The 22493-nt window shown below is 40.4% G+C and overlaps 1 long non-coding RNA gene across 1 annotated transcript; it reads right to left on the bottom strand.

Moving 5' to 3' along the window:
- Window positions 1–13575: 13575 nt before the first annotated feature.
- LOC108287615 lies at window positions 13576–18647 on the bottom strand. Its single transcript, XR_001818413.2, has 2 exons — window positions 16607–18647; window positions 13576–15802 (listed from the first exon to the last, which is right to left on the bottom strand). It is a non-coding gene; the product is annotated as an uncharacterized LOC108287615 (long non-coding RNA).
- Window positions 18648–22493: the final 3846 nt, after the last annotated feature.

Genomic DNA, 22493 nt, shown 5'->3' with positions numbered 1-22493 from the left:
GGGAAGGGAAGGGAGGGGAGGAAAAATGAAAGGAAAGGGAAGGGAAGGGGAGGGGAAGGGGAGGGGACGGAGAGGGGAGGGGTGAGAAGGGGGGAGGTGAGGGAGGGAAGGGAAAGGAAGAGAAGGAAGGGAGTGAAGGATGATAAATATCTAACAACAATTCAGCAGGGGTGATGTTATCATCCCCATTTTACTGATGAGGAAATGGAGACTTTCAGAGGTTGTGGTTTGCCTGAAACTACAGAGTTGACATGCAGCAGAGCAGGAATCTAAACCATTTCCAACTTCCAAGTTCATGCATATCCAGAGAACGGTCTGAAATAAAGAAAATCCTAGCTTGCAGAATATAAATAAATTACTGCATTTTCTTTTTTCCCTGATACATTAACTAAACCTGGTGAGTGGACTATTTCTTAACAGGAGTTCCTAAATATGAAACATTACGTATAAATTGATATGATTTTGTTTGGAATTTGAGCTCCTATGTGCTGATTTGTGGTATACATGTTCACTGCTGAAAAAGAAATCATTTTTATAGAAAAAAATGACTTCAATATTCAGCCCAGTGTAGAAAGTCAATGAGGCAAAATTAGTGGAAGTCAATTAGTGGGATTGAGTGACGTGTGTGGTTTCCCAAGAAACCATGGGACGCTTTCATCACTGATCAGTCCTATCAAGGAGTGGGGCTCCTCGCATGCATCTAAGCTCATCCCATGAGTGCCAGGGACCCACGGGGCTCTTTTCCGTATCTCTCCTCTCCCCAGCCCCTCTGAAATCTTCCAGGAGGACATGAGAATTAGTATCTTCTCTATCCTTTTCCAGACTATTGTTATGAAACACACTGTGCTCAGCCCCCTCATGACCTTCCATTTTGATCCTTCAGATCCTGTATTAGAAATTTAGGTGCTATTTTTTTCTATGGCTCCTGTTTTAACCAATCCAATTCTTCTTGAAACAAATGAGATACCTCCAATTCACAGTGATTTCCAAAGTGGGATGCAAGATGGTTCATTTAGGTCTGAGAGAAAAAATGAAAACATCAGTATATTTTTTCAAAAATTAAAAAATTATCCTTTATTAATTTTGAATGTATATGGATTGGCCGTAGTGCACCACACATGTATCTGTTCCACTGACAGGAATGTGCAGGAGAAGAAATTCAGAAGCTCCTTAGTGATTGTAAAGGGTCCATATATGTAAAATGTGGAAAAGAAATGAAGACTGAAAGATAAATATTTCAAGATAATATCTGCTTTCATTTATTTTTATACTTATCTCCTAGGAAGACAACAACATTTTATAGCAGAAATAAAGTACTATAACTCCTGACACAGCCTGAGTAGTTACTAAGCCACTTTAGAAAGTATCCTGAGTCCAAGGCCACTGGGGGCTGTGTTAATTAGGCAATCTTCAAGGGGAGAGCACAGGAGCAAGGCAGAAACTGTTGCAGGATACCTGATTTGTAGGTTTTGTTTTGTTTTTGTTTTTAAAGCACAACCCCTCCCATTCCGTGGCGCTATAAAAGATTTCACTTTAATGCAATGACATTTTCTGGATTTATGGGTATGGATATGCATAGTATTAAGAAGAGACGAGCATGATCTTATGGACAGACATGCTTATGGTTCCTGGAATGATGTTCACCCTTATATTTGGTTTTGCTGGACAGGATTGCCTCAGCAGTTGCAGAGCAGGCTGAGTGTTAGGCATGAATCCCAACACGAACCCTGACCTCTGGTGTGTGTGGGAGTGGCTCTAAGGCCACCTAATTCTCTCCATCTCAGTGTACACCCAAGTCACATGAAAACCTGGAGGCTTCTCATCGGGGAGAGAAGAATACAATTTTCTCATTGTCCAATCCATTTCATTTTCAGCTGTGGGATTAAATTCATTATTTTCTGAAGTATTGTCTCTGTGTATAAATCATTTAAGTTTATGTTTTCGTTTCTGTGGCAACAGTGTGGCTAATTGCATTCCAAAATGTCTTTCTCAATTTCAAAGCCATGATAAAGAGCCTGAGCATTTACAGATGGGAGGCATAACAGAGACAGAAGAGGTGGGAGGAAGGGAAAGTAAAATGACACATTCTCCAAGTTCTGAGGGCTCAGAACAACACCGCTGCTCCAACAGGCCAAGCAAGAGCATGGGAACCGGCCAGTAACCAAGGGATTGCCTCTGAAACAAATATTAATAAAAAGTAGCCCAGGCTTCTTTGCGAAAGCACCTGCATCTTCTGACCCTGAAGTTCTGCCACCTCCCTCTTCTCATCCTGCCTGGCTAGTTCTCTTTGCCAAGCAGAGGCTGTATCTTTTTACCCAGAGGGGTCACCAGCAGTTAGTAAACACCTGTTCAATATAAGCTTCTTGGATGCATAAATGGATGGATGGATTGGATGGATGGATGGATAATTGGATGGATGGATGGATGGATGGATTGATGGACAGATGGACTGGAAAAGAATTTTCAAGAGAAATGCAAAAGTAATTCAGTGTTAAGACACTGACCAATGCTGAGCACTGCGCTGGGCATAACATCACAAACTCAAAGTGACCCTGCTAAGTAGGTGTGATTCCCTTGTCACAGTTGAGGAATCTTCAGACTTAGGGAACTTGTCTAATGAAACTCTAGTTAAGTGGCAGATACAAGGTGTATGCAGATCTGTAAAACTCCAAAGCCCACACACAATCTATGTTTTCAATTATATCTTTCTATGCCTCCAAATCCATTGGAAGCATAGAAACCAATGCACAATAATGTCTAAAAGTTAATACATTGCTGATATAAAAGATTATGTAAAAAATGAAAATGTCAGAATCAGATTTATATGTCTCCTGTGTCTTTTTCAAATTTTAAAATTTTAATTGCCAAATAATTATATACACTTATAGGGTTCATTGTGATATTTTGCTATATGAATACATTGTGGAATGATTACATCAAGCTAATTAATGTATTCATCACCTCACATGCTTACTTTTTGTAATGAAAACATTTAACTCTATTTTCTAGCAATTCGGAAAATACTTGACGCATTATTATTAATTGTGATCATTTTGCTGTGCAATAGATCTTGAAAATGTATTCCTTTGTCTAACTAAAACTCTGCAACCTCTGGTCAAATTCTCACCATTGCCCACTCCATCCCCTACCTCAGCCTCTGGTCACCACCATTCTACTCTCTACTCCTACAAGTCTGACGTTTTTAGATTTGGCATGTAAGTGAAATCATGGGATATCTATCTTTCTGTGCCTAGCTTAGATGTCTAATAGGTTTATTTTTTAAATGCTCAACATTGCTAATTATTGGGGAAAGCAAATTGAAATCACAATGAGACATCATCTCACACCTGTGAAAATGGCTATTACCAAAGAGGCAAAAGAAAACAGGTCTTGGTGAGGATGTCAAGGAAATGGAATCCTTCTACACCATTGGTGGGAATGTAAATTAGTATAGCCATTGTAGAGAAAGTATGGCAGTCCCTCAAAAAACAAATAGAATTATCGTATGATCCAGCAAATCCACTTCTGGATGTATCTCCAAATGAATTGAAATCTGTATGTGGAATAAATATCTGCACTATAATGACACTATTCACATTAGCCAAGACATCAGTGGATGAACAGACAAAGAAAATATGAAGTCATTTCCAAATTACTTGTTTCACCTTAGCTGCTATTAACTAACACCCTACTAGGAGAAATGAAGAGATGTTTACGTTGTCTCTTACTGATTTTTGTTAATTACAGTATAATCCTATATTGCCCAATTTCATATTCTTTAAACCATTATTTCTACAAGAATTTAAATAACTGTTAGATTGTATTCAATATTTAAAAGTATTTATGGCTAATTCCCACATTTTCTCCTGTCTTGGAGCTGTTTTCATGTTTTTGGTGGGGGTGGCGGGAAGAGAGAGAGTGAGAAGGGGTCACACGAACAGTGACCTGTCTGTCCTTTAACTTTGTATCCAATTTGCCTGGACTTATAAAATTCTTAGGGCATGCGTTTTTTGTTTGTTAATCCTGTAGCAATTGTTTAACAGTCTTCTAGCACAAAGGGTTTAACTGGCATGTCCTTTTTTTTTAGACCACCTCCCAGGTTCAAGTGATTCCCTTGCCCCAGCCTCCCGAGTGGCTGGGATTACAGGTGCATGCCATCAGGCATAGCTAATTTTTGTATTTTTAATAGAGACAGTGTTTCACCATGTTGGCCAGGCTGATTTCGAACTCCTGACCTCAGGTGATCCGCCTGCCTCGGCCTCCCAAAGTGCTGGGATTACAGGTGTGAGCCACCATGCCCAGCCTTGCATGTCCTTTTTTTTAATGATAGTTATAGGTTTAACTTTAGGATTAACAGATTTCATTTCTAAGTTGAGTCTATTAGCCAACTTGACAGTGACATGAATTTGAATTTCAGCAAAGCTGCTTATGACATCCCTGTGGCACATTTTCTTTCTTTACTGTGAAAAAATACAAGACCAGACTAATTTTTACCCTGGGAGGGAGACTGGTTGCCTCAAAATTAAGGCATTCCTGGCTGTCTCAAATTCTTTATTATACGCAATTTAATAATTTAGGCAGAGAATGTCTCTGTGTTCCTCTGGAATATACTTTAATATTTACATATGCAAATTCTTCTGAAATTTGAGGATAATTTACTTCCATTGCATCTTCGAATATTGCTTCTATTTCATTTGTTTGATTACCTTCTTAAAGGATATCAATTAACCTGAGCTGAATTATCTGTGACATCCATATCCATTCTCCTATCTCTGGTTGATTTAAACACCTTTCCTTTGTGCTCATAGTAATCTCTTCAAGCTCCTTCTCTGTGTCACTGATTTCATTTTTGACCATGTCTCTCATGTTTTTTGCTGTTTTTTTATATATTTGTCAGGAAAGGATATTGTCATTGGTCTTTAATTTGCTTTCTTAATTTCTTATCATTTTTTCTTTCTCAGTCTGATTATAAAGCTTGTTTTATTAAATTTCTATCATTATTTTGTTCTATGCTTTCAAGGACTCTGGAGAATTTTCTTTCTGTTTTCTCTTCCAGATTCTGTTCTGTAAATGTATTTTGAATGCTGTGTTCCTCCCTTTCACCCAACTATCTACTCATCCATCATTTCTGTTTCTCTTTATTGTACAATCCATATTATATATAACAAAACTCTCTCTCTCTCTCTCTATAGATATATATATAATAGAATATTATATTCATTGTTATATTTCTTTTGTTAGCTCTTTTTTTTTCCTCCTCAGTAAGATCAAAGCTCTTTTTTAACATGAGCAATTGGGTCCATATCTTCTATTTATTCTGATCCATAGTGGGTGAATTCTCTTTGACATTCTTCCCACCTTAACTGAAACATTTATGTCTTAGCAGAAGTTTGAGGGTTGAGAATTGTGTGCCATCAATTTTTCTGTGGTCTAAGAAAATCTGGAAAGGAAAGAGGGACTGCCCAGTGGGGACCGGAATTCTAGAGGACTTGGCTTGGTACAAATGTCCTTTGACGGACTGTTTGGCTGATATCCCAGCCATGAACTGGATATACTAGAGGTGTGCTTGGATCTGTCCCCAGACAGATTGGAGCCATGGGACCGAGGGGAGCTCTCACCAACATTACAACATTACAGCCTTTGATGAGAGCCTCACAAAGTCAGCAGGGCCCTCTACACTAGAGGATTTGCCCTCAGCTTTCCTGTGTTCCCTCAAGCCACTTCTCTGCAAATCTCAGCTGTTTTTATTTTTTTTTCCAATTGGCATTCTTTCTCCAGCATTACTTCTAAGGGCTGAGGGGAGGAACAGAGACCATAACAACTCCACCAGAATTTATAGAGTTATAACAACCACTCTGGGAGTTTATAACATAAAGTTATACCCTGGCCCTTATTTATTTATTTTTTTTATTGCTGGTAAGTTGTTTTCAGATTATTTTTCTTTTTAGAGGGAGATTCCTTGCCTGGACTTAATTTCACTATTCTTGTATTAGTAAGTGTGTAAACGTAGCCATGAAACCCAGCTCCGACTCTTACAGCAGTGGTTCTCAGCTCAACTGGGGCCAATTTTGACAATGTCCAGGGACATTTTATTCATCATGGCTACGGGGTGCTACTGGCAGGTAGAGGCCAAGGAAGCTGTGCCAGACAATGGCAGGGTCTGGTGCCAAACCACATACTCACAGGACAGCTCCCCAGAACAAAGAACTATCTTGTACCAAGTGTCCATAATGCCAAGATTGAGAGACTCTACCTCGGCAGCTGAGTAGATTTGGGCAATTCTTTTAATCTCCTTGAGCTTTAGTGAGTTTGTCTTTAAAATGAGCGTAATAATGCCTGTCTTAGGCAGTCAATAGATGGTAGAGTTTTAATGTTAATAATAGTCATAATAACATAATGGTAATGCCTCTGTTATCACCATCCCTGGAACTGTTAGTAAAATTTTAATTTTTTGAACAGCTGTGTTAATGCACGCAATTTCCTCATCTATTCTAACCTCAAATTATTGCAAAGTTATTGTCTTTCACTGACTCCTACTGTTTCATCTGTTTTTGTTCATTTGTTGTCAACATTGTCCTGCTCACTATTTTTATTTTTATAATGAATCCTTGACCCTTCGTGGGAAAAGTAGCATCTTCTCACCTTTTTTTAAATTGCTAGTATGGATTTTGCCTACTTCTTTTATGTAAATGTCTATTACACACGTTCTCCAAACACAGGCAAAGAATTTGATGTGCTCATTGGATTAGAGGAGCCCTGGTAATGAGTATGTCCTTGATGGTGTGAAATGAAAGGCTTCCATGTTTTGCCTTGTTTTATTGGTAAAGAGTGGCCATAGTTAAAATACACCCAGTGTTGGTTGTCTGCTATCCATTCATTCACTCGGCTTGGTAGTACAGAATATCACCTTGCTATCCTCCTATCTGAAGATCAGTAAAGTCGATGGTGTGAGATATTTGCCCAGGAATAGGAATAAGATGAAAATCATACTTTCCAGACTCTTTATCCTTGCTCTCAAGGTCTCAGGGCATTATGACCGTGACCCAGGGCTTGGGGAAAAGTTTCTATTTCTGGTCTATAAAGATACCACATGGGAGGGCAATGATGGCCTTGACCTTGGAGTCCCTTGCTTTGCAAGTTCATCTAACTAACCCTGACCTGGCTGCCCTGAGAAGTCTTTGGGGAAACTATAATATATATACAATCACGTGTCAGTATGTATGTGTCTGTAAGTCCTTGTGAGTTTACAAAAGCAGAACATTGTAAAATAGCATGGGCTTCAGAGCCAGATGAACCTAGGTTCGTATGTCACCTCTGCCATTTATGAGCTTGTGTCATCAGACGAGTCAATTAACCTCTTTGAAATTCAGTTTTCTCATTTGGAACATGGGATTAATAAAGTCCACCTAAGCAGCAAGCAGATGACTCTAAAATGGCAGATTACACTCTTCTATGTCTCTTTCTACTGCTCAAATATTAACAGAAGACACATTTTTACTTCTGTAAAATATATGCCAGCTTTAAAGCTCTGGGAGCCACTATTATTTCTGGATCTATTTAGTGGCTGTTAGTGATCTTCTCTTTGTGTGAACAGTTAGAGACAAATAACCATGACCAGGCTGGGGGAAGATGGGGAGAGATGGATTGAATTTGGTCCATGCTTGGAAAAGTGTGGCAGCTGAGGTTTTTATTGTTTGATTGAATGAATCTTAAAAGGGCTTGGCCTTGGGAGGCACAAATCAATAATGTAATGTCAGTACTGTCATTGACTCACCAGGTCTCCTTCATTCAGAAAAGGCCTCCCAGAGAGTATCCAAGCCTATCAGGGACACATTTAATTCTCAGTGAAAGGATAGGCCACTCTCAATAAGATAAGAAGAATGATGATGTTTATAATGTTGATGACATGTTGAGGAGGAGGAGGAGGATGAAGACAATTGATGATGATGGTGATGATGATGACAAATGATTCCTTCCATTTATTCAGGGCCTATCAAGTGCCAGACCCTGCACTAGACACTTTGTGCATGTCTTCACATGACCCTGTGTTATAACAACAGAACATAGATAGGACTATGTATTTTTATAAATGAGAAAACTGAGACCCACAGAAGTTAAATGACTTGCCCAAGGTCCCCAGCGGATGACAAGGATGTTGGGATAATGAGAGCTATATTTTTTCCTAGTTGTTTGGGGAATAAAGTAATGCTGTAGAAGTCGGAGTTTTCCTTTAAACGTTCTCACAGGGAATGCCAAGTAGAAACAAACTTTGCTTTGTGGTCAGAGAGACATAAGGTTAAATTTTGTCCCTCACACATACTTGCTTTGTGTCCTTTGGCAAGGAAATTAATCTTTTTGAGACTTAGCTCTTCAAATCCCAGTTTTCTCACCTGGCAAAGTAAAGACAGAAATACGTAACTCATGGGGAGTGATTATGTTGAAGGTTTATTGAGGGGCCCATCTGGTGCATGGGAGGTGCTTAATGAATGTCATTTTCTTCCTCTAGGACTGATGAGGTCTGGTCTGTATCAGCCCTGCAGCACTGGGCTACAGGAGTTGGTGCAGCCAAGGCTGACTGAGGGTGACAGAGGGGGTCTTAACAGTGGTTGATGGCACTGGAAATAAACTCACGAACAATATGATGGCCTCATTTCTCTAGAGAAAATGTAAAATTTTTATGAGCAATATGCAGCCCATGTTTGAAAAACTCATGATTCTTCTCGAAAACATTTTATGGTCAATCATTTCTAGATGAAAGACCCCACATTCATAGGGTGAGAAAAAACACATTCAGAACTCTCCCGGGGTCTTTTGTCCAACCTTTGGCTAAGTGATCATTTTGCTTTATCTGTGGACTAGAAGGAAGGAATAAGGGAAAGGACATGGTAGCCATCATCCAGGCAAAAACCGGCATGTCACACTCTACCCCTCCAGACCTCTTCTAGATGGTCAGGCACACACACCACTGAGTTACTCTTTGCCGATTACTTCCACTGGTTCTGAGTCACAAGTTATCCATCATAGGTGACCATATCTCTAACGTAAAGAGGACTGTCTATCAAGAGACACAAGAGGATTTTTACAATAGTAAAATATCTCTAGGGGTGACAGGGCCCTAGCCTAACCCTCACAGGCACAACCAAGAGCTCAGAGTCCAGCTCATCCCAAAAAAAGGACCGAGTTCCCGAGGAGCAGCCCATCAATAAATACTGGAACAGACGCCATGAAATTCCAACCAAAAGAATTTATAATGTAAAGCCAGATATTATATAGTGAGAAATAAATAAACAGAAATTGTCAGTCAAACTCCTGGCAGCTGGGGCCAGCATCAGAGGCAGGAAATGAGCTAACTCCATAAATCACATTTAGGATCAGCCCTATTGAGCATACCTCTGCCAGCAGGGCTTTGCTTTCTGTAGCAGAGCACACTGGCTTGTTGCATCTCACAGAGGTGGAAAATGAGCAGGGCCGGTGTGTCCCTGGAGCAGTGACTTAAGGGTGGCACACCATGATTGAGACATTTTCCTGCTTTCTAAGTCAGTACATGCATGGGGCTTGGGAGGAGAGTTCTGGCTTCCCACCTAGAGTGAAATTCTGCAGAAGGCAAAGACGCTCACAGAACGCTGATTAGGTGTTGTCTCAAAGCCCTAGCACTTGCCACACACAGCCCAAGGTCACAGTGGGTAAGAACTTGGCTCTGTTCTGGGAGAAGCCCAGGGCAGCCTCTTCATCCAACACTCTTCTCTTAGCCAACACCCAAGTCATGGACAAAAATACTTCCCCTCCTTTTGCGTCTTATATGCTTGCCTTTAGCACCCTACTCCTTTGTCTTCTGTTCAGTGTGGGGTTCCCAGAATGAGGCAGGGATGGAGATGGTGGAGAGAGGGGAGCCTTAAAGCCTTTTACATCTTCAGGCTCCCCCATGTTGTGCCACATCTACCTTAAAAGCACTCCTAAACTGATTGATTACACAAATGAATTAATGGATAAATCAGTGAATGAACGAGCAGATAGACGAATGATTATCTAAAAAGAGACATGTCTTTCAAACTGCATCTCTGCTCTGTTTTCCTCAGCTTAAAACCCTCCACTCTTGCGTTAGACAGAAGCTTCTGCACCTTCTTCCTTCCACCACCTCTTTCCATTATACATCAGCATTTGCCAGCTAAGACCATCCCTCTTGAGTGACAAGAGGGGTGGTGAATGTTTTCAAGATTCTGATGAGAAAAGGACTGTGACCAGGACACTCATAGAGATCAGCTTATTTAATTCAAGGCAGGACTCTCTCCTGAGCCTTGAGTATCTGGCAATTATGTGTAGTCAGAAGATGGCCTTATCCAGCAAACTCTCTCAGACCATGCCATCCAGCTTTTCTTAATAAGACTGAGACTCCTACGGAATTTTCTAAAGAAGCTGCCTCTCAATATTTAACTGTTTTAAAGTCATTCTTTGGCTCTTGAAGCTCATCAGCAATTGGCAAGCAGGGCAGTAATTAGATCCTCTGCTGAGCCCTGAATTGGAGATTTGAATAATTCAGAACATTCATGATAGGGGAAAAGAGAGGTTAAAATAGAACATCTCCCTAGTTAATAGCTAAGTAATTTTGAGCATCCCAACAAGAGCAAAGAACAGGGCATGGCCCTGTGCAAGGAGCCCACCGTGCCTTGAAATACTAAGGAAATGTGTCCTGAGAAGATTGAGCAGTGTTTGGGGGAACTTACTTCTATATCTACCCAAGGTCCTTACCAGGAGTTACCTACCATTCCTGTAATTCTAGAATTTTGAGAGGCAAAGGCAGGAAGATAGCTTGAGGCCAGGAGTTTGAGGCCAGCCTGGGCAACATAGTGAGACTTCATCCCTACAAAAAGTTAAAAAAAAAAGTGATATTAGCCAGATGTGATGGCATGCACCTGTGGTTCTAGCTACCCAGGAGGCTGAGGCAGGCAGGAGATTAGGATCACTTGAGCCCGGGAGTTTGAGGCTGCCGTGAATTATGATGGTGCCACTGTATTCCAGCCTGGGCAATAGGGTGGAGACGCTGTTTCTTAAAAAATAAATTTTAATCAAACTTAATTATTAACTTTTTTAAAAAGAGTGACCCCTACCTCAGACATCAACTTTCAGATTCATTTGCACCTCTTTCCTGTGTCAAGTGAATACCTTCTTGGCATTTCTGCTCTCAGTATCATCATGAACAGCCTCCAGATTCACTCCCAGCAATGGCGAGCTGCTATTTCTAAAGTACCCTCTTTAAGCCATATATTTTTTGTGTCACCACTGAGATGCTGATGTTTTGGGACCAGGTGATCTTTATAAGATCATTTTACCAGCCATGCTCTCCAGCACTGGGAGATGCTTTTATTTGGGACTTTCTCCCAGTTCTTATTGATCTGAGAATCCTAGCCACAGGCAGGTAGTTGAATGAGATAGGCAATCAAGGACTTTCCAGACACAGGAGGACACAATGTGATCCAGTCCTTGGATTGTCACCTCAAATTAAATGTCAAATAATGAGTCACAAGGGCATAAGGACAATCTAAGGTGAAGTTGCAGGCCTCCACAGCCTCCTTTGTGTCGTGTAGGAAGGGCTTCCTGCAGAAGGCTGAGTTTGAGGCTCTGTGGGGTGGACCAGAGGTCTCTCACAGCACTTTGTTCTCAAGCCATCACTGGAGCACACTATGTAAAGGTCAAGCCTTAGGCCTAGATGTCAGAGGCCATTCAAACTCCTACCTTGAGAAACACCTGTTTTGCCTTCAAGCAGCCTAATTCTGCTCTAGCTGGCTGTCATAGGAAGCCACTAGTGCAAAGGTAGCCACATTCTGGGGAGAAGAGATATTTCCTTCATAATGAACATGCTGTCAGGTTGTTCAGGATTTTAGATCCTGAGGGCTTCCATGAGTGAGTTGAAGAGGTGGCATAATGACAGCACTTTGAATGTTGTACAAGTAATCTGGAGCTTAGAGAATGAGAAATCCAGCCCATTGCAGCAAATGTCCATTAAATGTGTACTGTGTTTATAGAATTGTACAAAGAACGTTCACTTTTGCTGACCAACTTAATGCAAGTTCTATTATCTCAACGAAAGGAATTTATATACTGGAGACCTATATCCTAGGCCTACAAAAAGTCTACTTATAAGCTTATAATGTATGTAACCATGTGGGCCAGGTGGAAAATATGTTGGAATGATTGAAGCACAAAGATTTCTCTCCCTTAGGTCTGCCCGCATCTTTCACAGGGACATCATCTTTAAAAAGAGTGTTTGGGAAAAAATAATAAAATTAAATAAATAAATAAATAAATAACAAAATTACAAAAAAAAAACGATAAAAAACAAATAAAAAGAGTGTTTGGGTTTCTTCTCACACAGATCCAAAGGATTTAATCACACACAAATTACACATTTTTAAGGGTTATGAACCAATATTTAGGGATGAAAACATTTTTCATCTATGGAGATGCAGAAGGTATTTCTAGCGCTAGCTAAACCCCAAATGTAATATTGTAACTTGATTCTCAGCGACGGGCTTTGCAGGCTTTGAAGAGAAATGTGCTTAAAGAAAAGCAGCGAGTTTACCACGTGGGATAGCCAAGCTGCTAGTCTAGAAAGGCCTGGAGCATGACTGGGGCCTCTCATATTTTCTGAATTTGATTCTTCTTTTAATACTGTGTGGCAAGATGTCAAAGCTTAAGCCAGTGTTTCTCAAGGACAGCAATTTTACCCCCCCGGAAGCATCTGGCAATGTCTGGAGGCATTTTTGGTCTTCATACAGTAGTGGGGTGGGGGTGGAGGAGGCAGGAAGGACTGCTAATGCACTAATAAAAATGCTGAGGAATATCGTGCAATGCACAGAAAAGCCCCCCCACGACAAAGAATTATTTAGTCTGATACGTCAATAGTGCCATAATGGAAAAGCTCTGTTTAAGCCTTTCTACATCTCCATTGAACTCTTGTTCATGGAATTGCAAACCGTGCCTCCTGTCTCTCACACTTTCTCCCAGAACCCATCAACGTTTCTGAAAAAAAGTTAATGAAAATTAGCAGTGAAATATTATTAGAGAAAACACATTATATGACATACAGCAGAAAATATGTAGACAGAGAGGGAAACTAGAATGAAAAGAGAAGAGAGGGAGGAGTTTTAAATTAATTATGCTAAAGGATAATCAAACCTTTGGGGTAAATGGATATTCAATAGAACACATTTTATCCCACTTTGAGAACTTACTCAAATGATTGTAACTGAGAAGTTGAATATCAATGTATCTGGAGTAACAGGATATCACCAAGACACAGAGCTGGAGATATTCAATCTTTTCCTTGGGACCCAGTCTCAAATGATAATTGCATGTATGTTCCCCTCACGACACTCATTTCCATCCAATGTGTAACTTATCGGCTATCTTAACAATTGTGCAATCCACTTTTACTTTCAGAAAAGCAAGGTTCAAGCTCTCGAGATAATCCTGGATCTCATGACCTTTGCACACATTAGGACTTTCCCAAACTTTCAAACTATCTTTAAATTCGACATGCTTTCCTACCACATAATGAATCCAGATAAAACAAGGGCATTGTTGTTTTATACTTTATTTGAGAAGAGACCCTACATAAACTAAGTCAGGAGGATACAGTTCTACACACAATTTCATCAATCAATAAATGGAGTTGTTAAGATAACATTGAAGATGTGGTACTATGAGAAAGACAGACATATGACCAAGGAGTATTTACAACTCTCACATATGATATATTTATATTGAAGATGGATATATACATATATACATGTACATGTGCATATACATACATATGTCCATACATACACACACATATATACATATATATGTATAAAATGCTTTTAAACAAAAACCGAGGAAAGAGTTCTCCTTCCTGTAGCAATTAACCATTTGAAAGTGAAGAATGGTTGATTTGTATTAGTGTCATGGTGTTAAATCTCTGCCCCCACATTTAATTTCAACACCCATAGATTCCGATGAAGACACGTGTTTGCCTTGGGATGGAAGCATGAGGGTGAAGAATGGGGTGATGGGTATGGGGCTGAGACTGAAGGACATGCACAATGGGAGAAACGACCTTTGGTGATACCATTAAATCAGCCTTTTGTATTAAACATAAATTATTAATACAGTTTAAAAAAATAATTTTCTGTTTTCTTTTGAGGTTGGGGAGGAAGGAAGGGAGGGCATGAAGAATAGAGAAAGGGTGGGCACTTGCCTTTTCAACATATCCCTTAATATCAACTGAGAACACACCCCTCTAACCTGTGGCCATCTTATCAAGTTGGATTTTTTTTTTTTTTTTTGCATAAAGGACACCTTCACATAGAGTTTCACTTAGACAATAAACCTCTTCTTCAAAGGCAAATGCAGTCATCATTTTAATTAGATTGATCCTCTAAAACTTGCCAGGATGCAAATAAAATTATCATAGCCAATGCATTCAATGCATTCACCTGTCATAAAGGTAAAGAATGAAGGGAACAGCACCTCAAGGAGGAGATACAGTTAGTAAAACACAGTTCTACTAAAGCCTCAGTCACTCATGCTAAGTTATCAACTTTGGGATCCAAATGATGGGAAGCAATCATGATCAGCACTTTCCAGAGGCCTGGGAGAAAAACAAGCATCACGTAGGTGTATTTCTAAGTCATAAAATACAAATGAGGAACGATCAATTGGGATTAAAATAAAGGACATAAGATCCAGTTGAACACACCTCAGCTCTGCTGTGGTCAAGGTCTCCACCCATAAATGATGACTTGGCAATACTGTATCCATCGTCAAACTTTCCTCAATTCAAGCCACACAGTTGTTGTTATTGTTGCTGCTGTTTTTTTGTTTTCAAAACCTGTAAAATTAGCTTGGCCTCAGAACGGGTGTGCACAGGCATGAGGTGTGCCACATGCCACACGCACCATGTTCAGCAGTTGCTGTAATCCAGCTAACCCTTCCGATCACCAATATATTTATATAAACATTGGGAAACACACACAAGCACATGGGGTCAGACAAGATATAGTAACTTTACATATACTTAGTACAGAAGCTTAGGGAGGGGGGATGGAAATCAGTTACAATGGTACCTAAACTTCATTGGGAAAATTCCTCTCAGGGAACGTAATATCCTAGTAATGCACTGAAGTAGGTACCAGCTGATTTTCCAGAGATTGAAAGTTTGCTGCACAACATCAGCCTAAAGATAAAGGGACATGTAATGTCCAGTAGGAAGCAAATCAGTGTATATCATTTACACGGCAATAAATCCTTCATTTCCCTTGAAATAAGATATGTAAAGTAGCACTTAGTTTAATACAAGTTTTGTTCTGCTTTAGACCTAGCTGTAAAAAGCCATTCATGCAAAAAATTACTTCCAGTTTTAGCTGGATGTTTAAAGGACACTTCTCCTGAAAACAAGTCCCTTTCACTTAGGGAAGGGAAAAAATATCCCACTTAGCCAGTGCCGGCTGAGAGTGGAAAATACGAGACTTTGGTGTTTGTAGGGCATTTGCCTTAAGAACCCAGACGTAGCACTGAGCTCACCTCTAAAGAGGCAGAGGGCTAGAAGTGCCCTTGAAAATTTTAGGAATTTTTTCAGAAAAAGTACTGAGAACCTTTATAAAATTGTATTGTCTGACCAGGTCCCTTCCGGGGGCTTCTTCTATTGAGAGCATCTCTCCTTCTAGAGATGCTGGCTCTGCATCTCTAGTCTCGGGCCACATTTCCCCCAGCCAGCAGATCATTGCTTCATTAGCAGTCACTTTGCAGCTCCTTCTTCTCTGTTCTAGGGGAAAATAATTTGTATTAAGTTTTCCTATCGCCATAGGTCCTTTCTGTACATATTATTTCTAAACATTTTAAACATAGGAGCATTCCTGGATTTAAACATAAGTCAAATCTCCTCTATTCTAAAGAACTCTTACAGAGGTGTTGGATGCTGCTCACCTCCGGTCTTCATTCAAATGATCTAGAGAATCTTGTGCCATGGCCTTTTTGGCAGGGCAAGCGTGAGCACTGGAATGGGATTCACTCAGGAGGACAAGGAATGGAAGGAATGGATGGCTACACCTTAGACCCACTCCCAAGTTAGAAATTATAGTTTCACTGAAATTGCTCCTCTAAGATCTGGCTCTGGCCTACTTTTTTCACCTCATTTATTCCTAAAAGAAACCCCTTATTGTCTTACACCACTACATGTAATGGATGTTACGATAAGCAACACGGAAAGGGAGCAGCAAGAAAGGGAGGAGATATGGAGGGAATTCAGAGTCTTGGATGGTACAGAGGCAGTCGAAATGGAGTTGTTCTAACATCCGTGAGATAGAAGGCAGTACTTAAGATGAGACCTGCAGTGACTGACTTGCCTTACCAACCGGGGATTCATCCTGACACGAGTGGAGAAGATACTGACAATTAGTTAAGAGCAGACAGTGCTGACTCTAGGATGACATTTGTCTGTCATTGTGCTATATGAAAACTGGCCAATAACAAAGCAATGTGACAACATGTGCTTCTGCTCCCCTTGTTTTCTCAGGGCACCCTTCAGTCAGGCCTGAAGAACGCCACAAGGAGTCATTTGCATTCTTACTGTGATTGTTTAAGGCAAAAACAGCTGTTGAAGAGCACTCAGGGTTGAAGGGTGGATGCCGAGAATCAAAGCAGTGCCCCCACTGAGTGTCCAAAACGCATAACAGCAGCATCATTGGGCCCTTTTCCATCCCCAAAGTTCATAGCTTCTGCTCAACTGCTGTGAAATATTGCCTCCAGATGCACACCGAGTCAAACATAGACTTGTACATTGTGAGAAATGTGCAGAAATTTTAAAAGGAAAGTGATTGTGTATAAGCAGTCTTTCATTTAGGGGTTTACAAGTCATTGGTATGCTAGAAAGACTTCTGTAGGGGGAGCCTATTCTAAAGCATGGCCTTCAAATGAAGTCTAGTGTCCTTCTGCTTCTCTGAGCCAGCAGACCTGGGAGTCTTACTCCAAACCCACTTGTTAGGAGGTCAAGAATGTGACAGAGACAGCTAAGCTGGGCTTGGTAATAAATTAAAGATGTAAGCACCTAAAGAATGAAGACTTCTGAGCTGAGGCCCCAGTGGACAGGGAATAAAGGAAAACAAAACGATATTACCCTTCCTGGGTCTGGGAGGTCAATCAGGAGAGCACGGCCCTTCAATTCGGGGGTTGTTTGCTGTCCCTGGTGCTGAAAACATATACCCAGGAATCACTGCAGAATTTACACCCTGGGATAGGAGAAGCAAGAAACCATGCCTACCAAACTAAACACTCTTTCAGCAGAGGCTGACCTCAGGTGAAAGGCTTAAAACATGTTCCAAAAGTCTCTTTTTGTACGTGTGCCATTTCCAACAAAATTAGCCCAGAAGCAATCCTAGTTTTCCCATGGAACAGAGTTAATAATGCATGCCAGATGTGGTAGCTCCCCCAAAATTTCCTTATGTGAATCATGAACCCTAAAACCTTGGAAAAGAAAGATTGTAAATAGATGCAGCATCAGGGTCTACAGCCCCCACCTACTGATTTCTTTTTCTGATGCCAGTTGCAGATAAGAATTGATTTGGATTGCTATGACTAAATGTTTCTGAAGGAAATATTTGGGCAAAACTTTACCATGAACTGTGACACGGGCCTCTGAATTCCTCTCAATTCCAAATTTTATGGTCACATTCTGAGAAAATAAGCAGGGCATTTATTATGCTAAAGAGAAAGTATAAACTCATAAACAACTACATTTTATATGGCTCCAACCCCCCCCACCAGCCAACACACACACACACACACACACACACACACACACACACACACACGCGTGTGCGTGCGCGCGCGCAGAATCTCAGAAGGTAAAATCTACCTGAGAAATAACATGAATCTTCCCCCAACAGTACACAAATCTTTGCCACAGAAAAGAACACTGCTATTTTCTTTCACATTCAGAGTGAGAGTTTTCTTGCCCCAACTTGCTTTCTTTTCATTTTAATTTGACAGTTCCCTTAAGCTAACCCACCATAGCCCACACACATAAACAAGAAGGTCCTCCATGCTGTGAAGTGACAGAAAAATAACATGGGTCTTTTTGGTTGCCTTCACGTCCAACGCACTTGGGGGAGACTTTACTTTGGGACATGAAATACAATCAATCATTTCTAGCTTGGGAAAGGACATATCCTAATGGCCCCTAAGAAAGGCTAAACTCTCAGAGAAGGGGCAGGGTGAGAAAGCATTGAAATATTAGATTTTGTGCCTGTTAACATATTAGATCAAACTTTCTCTATCTGGTGAGTTATTCCCCAAATGATACCTCTGAAATCCTTAAATAATCAGTCTTGTCTCTAGGAAGTTATGTAGTGAAATGAGCTTGTTCAAGGCAGGCTTTAACAGTGCTGTGAAGGAGATCATCCCCTCCAGATTATCGGAATAAATTATGAAACTTCACTCTGAAGCAGCTTGCCTTCTCCAATTTCACATCATAATTTAAAATCCCAGTGGTAACCCAATTTGGACTCTCATTTCGAAAGCTGGGATGTTTTTTGTCTACTGGAGAGTGGTCCAGAACAGAAGTGTTGCTTTTCTACATAAGACAAACAAAAATTCAGCCCAACATTTTGCCATCAAGATTGCCTCTCTGTGAGGTAAAAGGTAAAGAGAGAAAAGAGAACCTGAGGCAGCCTGAACTTGAGAAAAATACTTATGAATTTCTTAGGATTTTAGGTATGCAGCTTTATGCTGATTTCTTTCTGGAGCGATCAAAATACTTCTAGAAAATCATTCACAGAATTTTGTCAGATACAATGCACATGATTGTCACCTGGAGATCTATGAAAAATAACATTTGAGAAAATTTAACTTGCCATGTATTCACAACTACAGAGTGCTTGTATCAGTGGCTGTCATCACAAATACCTGGGATTTTTTTAGGGGCTATAGATGACAGAATACTGTGAAGTTGACATTCTGGCCTCAGGATTCATTACCAAGGGTTTCATTTTCACTCAAACACATTTCTCAGTGGGAATCCCACTTACACCTATTTACTGGCACTCAAACCTATTAAAGGAGGGGTCTAGCATTGCTCTTCACCTGTCTTATTTCCCCATGTACAAATGCTGGTCCTGGAAAGAATAGGATACCACTTAAAAATCATTATCCCTTCAGAGGCGTCCTGAAAGATTAGTTATACCACCAAATTTATAGAGGAAGCTTCATAGACTCTTATTTTACAAAACATTATGTTGAAATTGACAGAATCTTAGGAAAGCAAGAGTGGCTGGCAAGGAATTAAATGCAGCAGGCGATGCCATTTTGCTACAAAATGTTCAGGGTTCCAAGCCTGAAAACAAAATCTAACTGTCCCTTTCCAATGATGAACCTAAATAAGTAAAGCATCCCCCCCCCTGCCCCGTCTACTTGTATTTTTTAAAGCATTCTCTGTCACTACATACTCAAAGTGAAAAATGCTAATGGCAAAACATCTAAAAACCAGACACCAACAACAATGTAAGGAAGATACGCCTTAAAACATGGCACGTCTCAAGAGCGGCTCTCAGTCTCTCAGCTCAGTGCCCAACAAGACCGCATGTCACGTGCACTGCCCAGAGAGTGGGCTCTGTTTGTCTGGCCTTGTACAGCTCACAGAGCATGTCAACAGTTATGATCTCATTTGGTGCTCAGATAACCCTCTGTGGCACACAGGGGGTTGACAGTGGTTCCGTTTTGTATATTAAGAAACTGAGGCAAAGGGAAGACCATGTTTTTCCAAGATCTCTCAGCAGGAAATAGGAATGTGCAAGTTCTCTGCCTCCTATTCCCATTATCCTTCCTCCACCACACTTTCGATCCGTTCTGCTGTTTTATCCTAGAAAGCATTCAAAACAGACCCCAACTCTTTCCTAAATAAAAGTGAAAAAATTATGAATCTCATTGAATTTATTAGAAGGAACCAAGAAACGAAACAATATGGAACTATCCTGAGCATTAAAAAATATATTTTTATATATATGTAAATATATATATACACAAACATATACATATATATGTAAATATATATCCCATATAATAATCATATATATGGGATTATTTAATATGTATATAGATTAAAATAAGGGATTGGGTTAGACATTATGAATTTGTTTCTAATAACGAATATGGTTATTTGTGTTTTTCAGAGCCATTTAAGGGACAGGGTTGAAGTATCTATTGATACATAATGATTTGGGGAATAGAGGGTTTGGTCATCCAGCTCCTTCAGCGATTTCTTCTACCTCTTTTTTTCTAGAAAGGAAGCATATTATCAGGTTCATTTCTGCTCTTCAGGTATAAACCTTTCTGGTGCCATCACAGAAGGTGGTTTCATTTGCTTCAAAAAGGCTCTTTTCTCCCCCCAAGATTTGGACACTGCTGCAAATCTGTGTGTCAATATTATAGCCACTTCACTAAATAAATAAATGCTTTGCTGACATGTGGAACTCCTCATCCATAGAAATATAGCATACCCACACTCATGGGGCCTAAAAAAATGAAAATTATGTTTTACCATTTATCCGTATAGTTAACAGCCAGAAAACAACAGAGGAAATTAAAAGAAAACCTGCTGTAAAAAGGCTTGTTGTCCCAGAGTCTCTTGTGCAAAAGCAACTGATGAGGCGCTAATCACTTGGTCCATGGAGCTGGAAAGATACTGATGGCTAGGAGAACACACTTGTTTTCCTCTCTAAAAACAGAGGCTAAATCCCAAGCTTGGTGGATATGCAGGCTAGGAAAGAGGGAGACGAGCCAATAGGACCTTCCCTGGCTTTTCCCCGGCCTTGAAGTGTGGGGTGGGAAACAGGGGAGGGACAGCAAGTGCTCAGAGCTTGGACAGCTTCCAGAGGAGGGCCACAGGAGATAAACTGCCGTAAAACAAAAATGGGACTGACCCTTCAGAGTGGGGATGTTTGCAGGCTTGTTCAGGGCAGGACCTTGAGCTAATATGTAACACTTCAGTGATAACTAACTTGAACAATGGAGGAGAGACAGACTGTCATGCCCCATCACTGGGATTAGAGGGGCACAGGCCTGCAACTAACATCAGCTGCCCACATTAAGCTAAGGACACTCAAGTAACAATCTAGCAGTCTCATTCCCAGCCCAGTGCTCTTCTCGCGCTCCATGCTAACTGTTTTGCTTCATGTTCTAGTTCAATGTCAGCGTCTGAGCTTCGTATCTGACCACTTGTCTCAGCTACGAGATAGGTTCAATAATCTGCTTGAACCCCTTGTCCATTACATTTGCACTTAGTATTTATTACTGAAGAACAAATTCCACAGAAAGTTAATTAAATAAAATCTGAATCAAGGCTCGGTTTAGTTTTTGTTTCTCCATGAAAACCAATCCTGCCTTGAAGTATGAAGATTTAAAGAAACTCAAGATTTAATCTCCCTTGAAAAAGCCCTAATCTCATGGGATCCAAAATGCAGAAAGTCAAAGGGTATGTGGGCATGTGTTGATAATAAGAGGAAAGAGGAGCTACACACTTCATTGCAAATGCATGCACCCAGAGATTAATGGAAGTGACACAAATGGGGCATATGAACGTGTATACAGGTAGGATTGTGGAGGCCTTTGTGTGTGTGTGTGCATATATGTACACATGAATAAGAATCATAATATAAATAATGAAAAAGGTGAATGTAGCTTTCATTATGAACATGAGCACCTAGAATAAAACACAACGCTGATAACTGCTTTTAAATAAAGTCATCAAGATTGTCTCTGTAGGATTTATACCTTTTTCAGCCCAGAAACCCCTCTTTCCAATCCACAAGCAAAATCTCCTCGGCTGGAAACTTCCAATTCTCCTAAAGAAATACCTAAGAATGTGCAAGGAGATTCTTATTACTTAAAGACAAGAGGCAAGTAGGGAAAACAATTTAAGAGGGAATTAGAATTAGTAAAATCTCAGAGAAAATTGTTATCTAGACATTAGGGTCAAGTATTCTAAAACCCTGAGGTAAGTTTCCAAAGATGCATGCTATCATGCTGAGCAACTCTGTGGAGTCTGAAGGTGGTGGAATCTAAGCTAAAGGCCTTTCCTCAAAATTTTTGATGAAATCAATGGCCCTATTTTGCAGAGAAGTTGCAATTTCAGCTTTGAGGTTCTCTGTGGTTGCTGTGCCACAATGTGGAATTGTAGAGTGAGTTTGGCTTGTTCTGGAGCCAGCCATCCCTTAAAGAGAGAGCTGACAAACCAGCGCTTAGAAGATAGCTACATCTTCTGTCCCAACTGGAAGAAACTGGAGCTGCGGCTGCCTCTCTTGTAAGGACCATAGGAAACACCCACACAAAAGACAAACACCTTGTCTGTCAGAATGCATCTGTCCCGCCTAGACGCAGTCATGACCTTGTTTCAGCTGGACCTTGAATCCCTCGAGGATTGCAGAGCCCAGAGCAGGGCTCAATGACTTAGGACACACTAATTC

The sequence above is a fragment of the Cebus imitator genome, unplaced genomic scaffold (assembly GCF_001604975.1).
Source record: "Cebus imitator isolate Cc_AM_T3 unplaced genomic scaffold, Cebus_imitator-1.0 Scaffold348, whole genome shotgun sequence".
NCBI classification, from domain to species: Eukaryota; Metazoa; Chordata; class Mammalia; order Primates; family Cebidae; genus Cebus; species Cebus imitator.
Note: the sequence above shows the minus strand (reverse complement) of the source record. Positions and strands in the feature narration are given on the sequence as shown.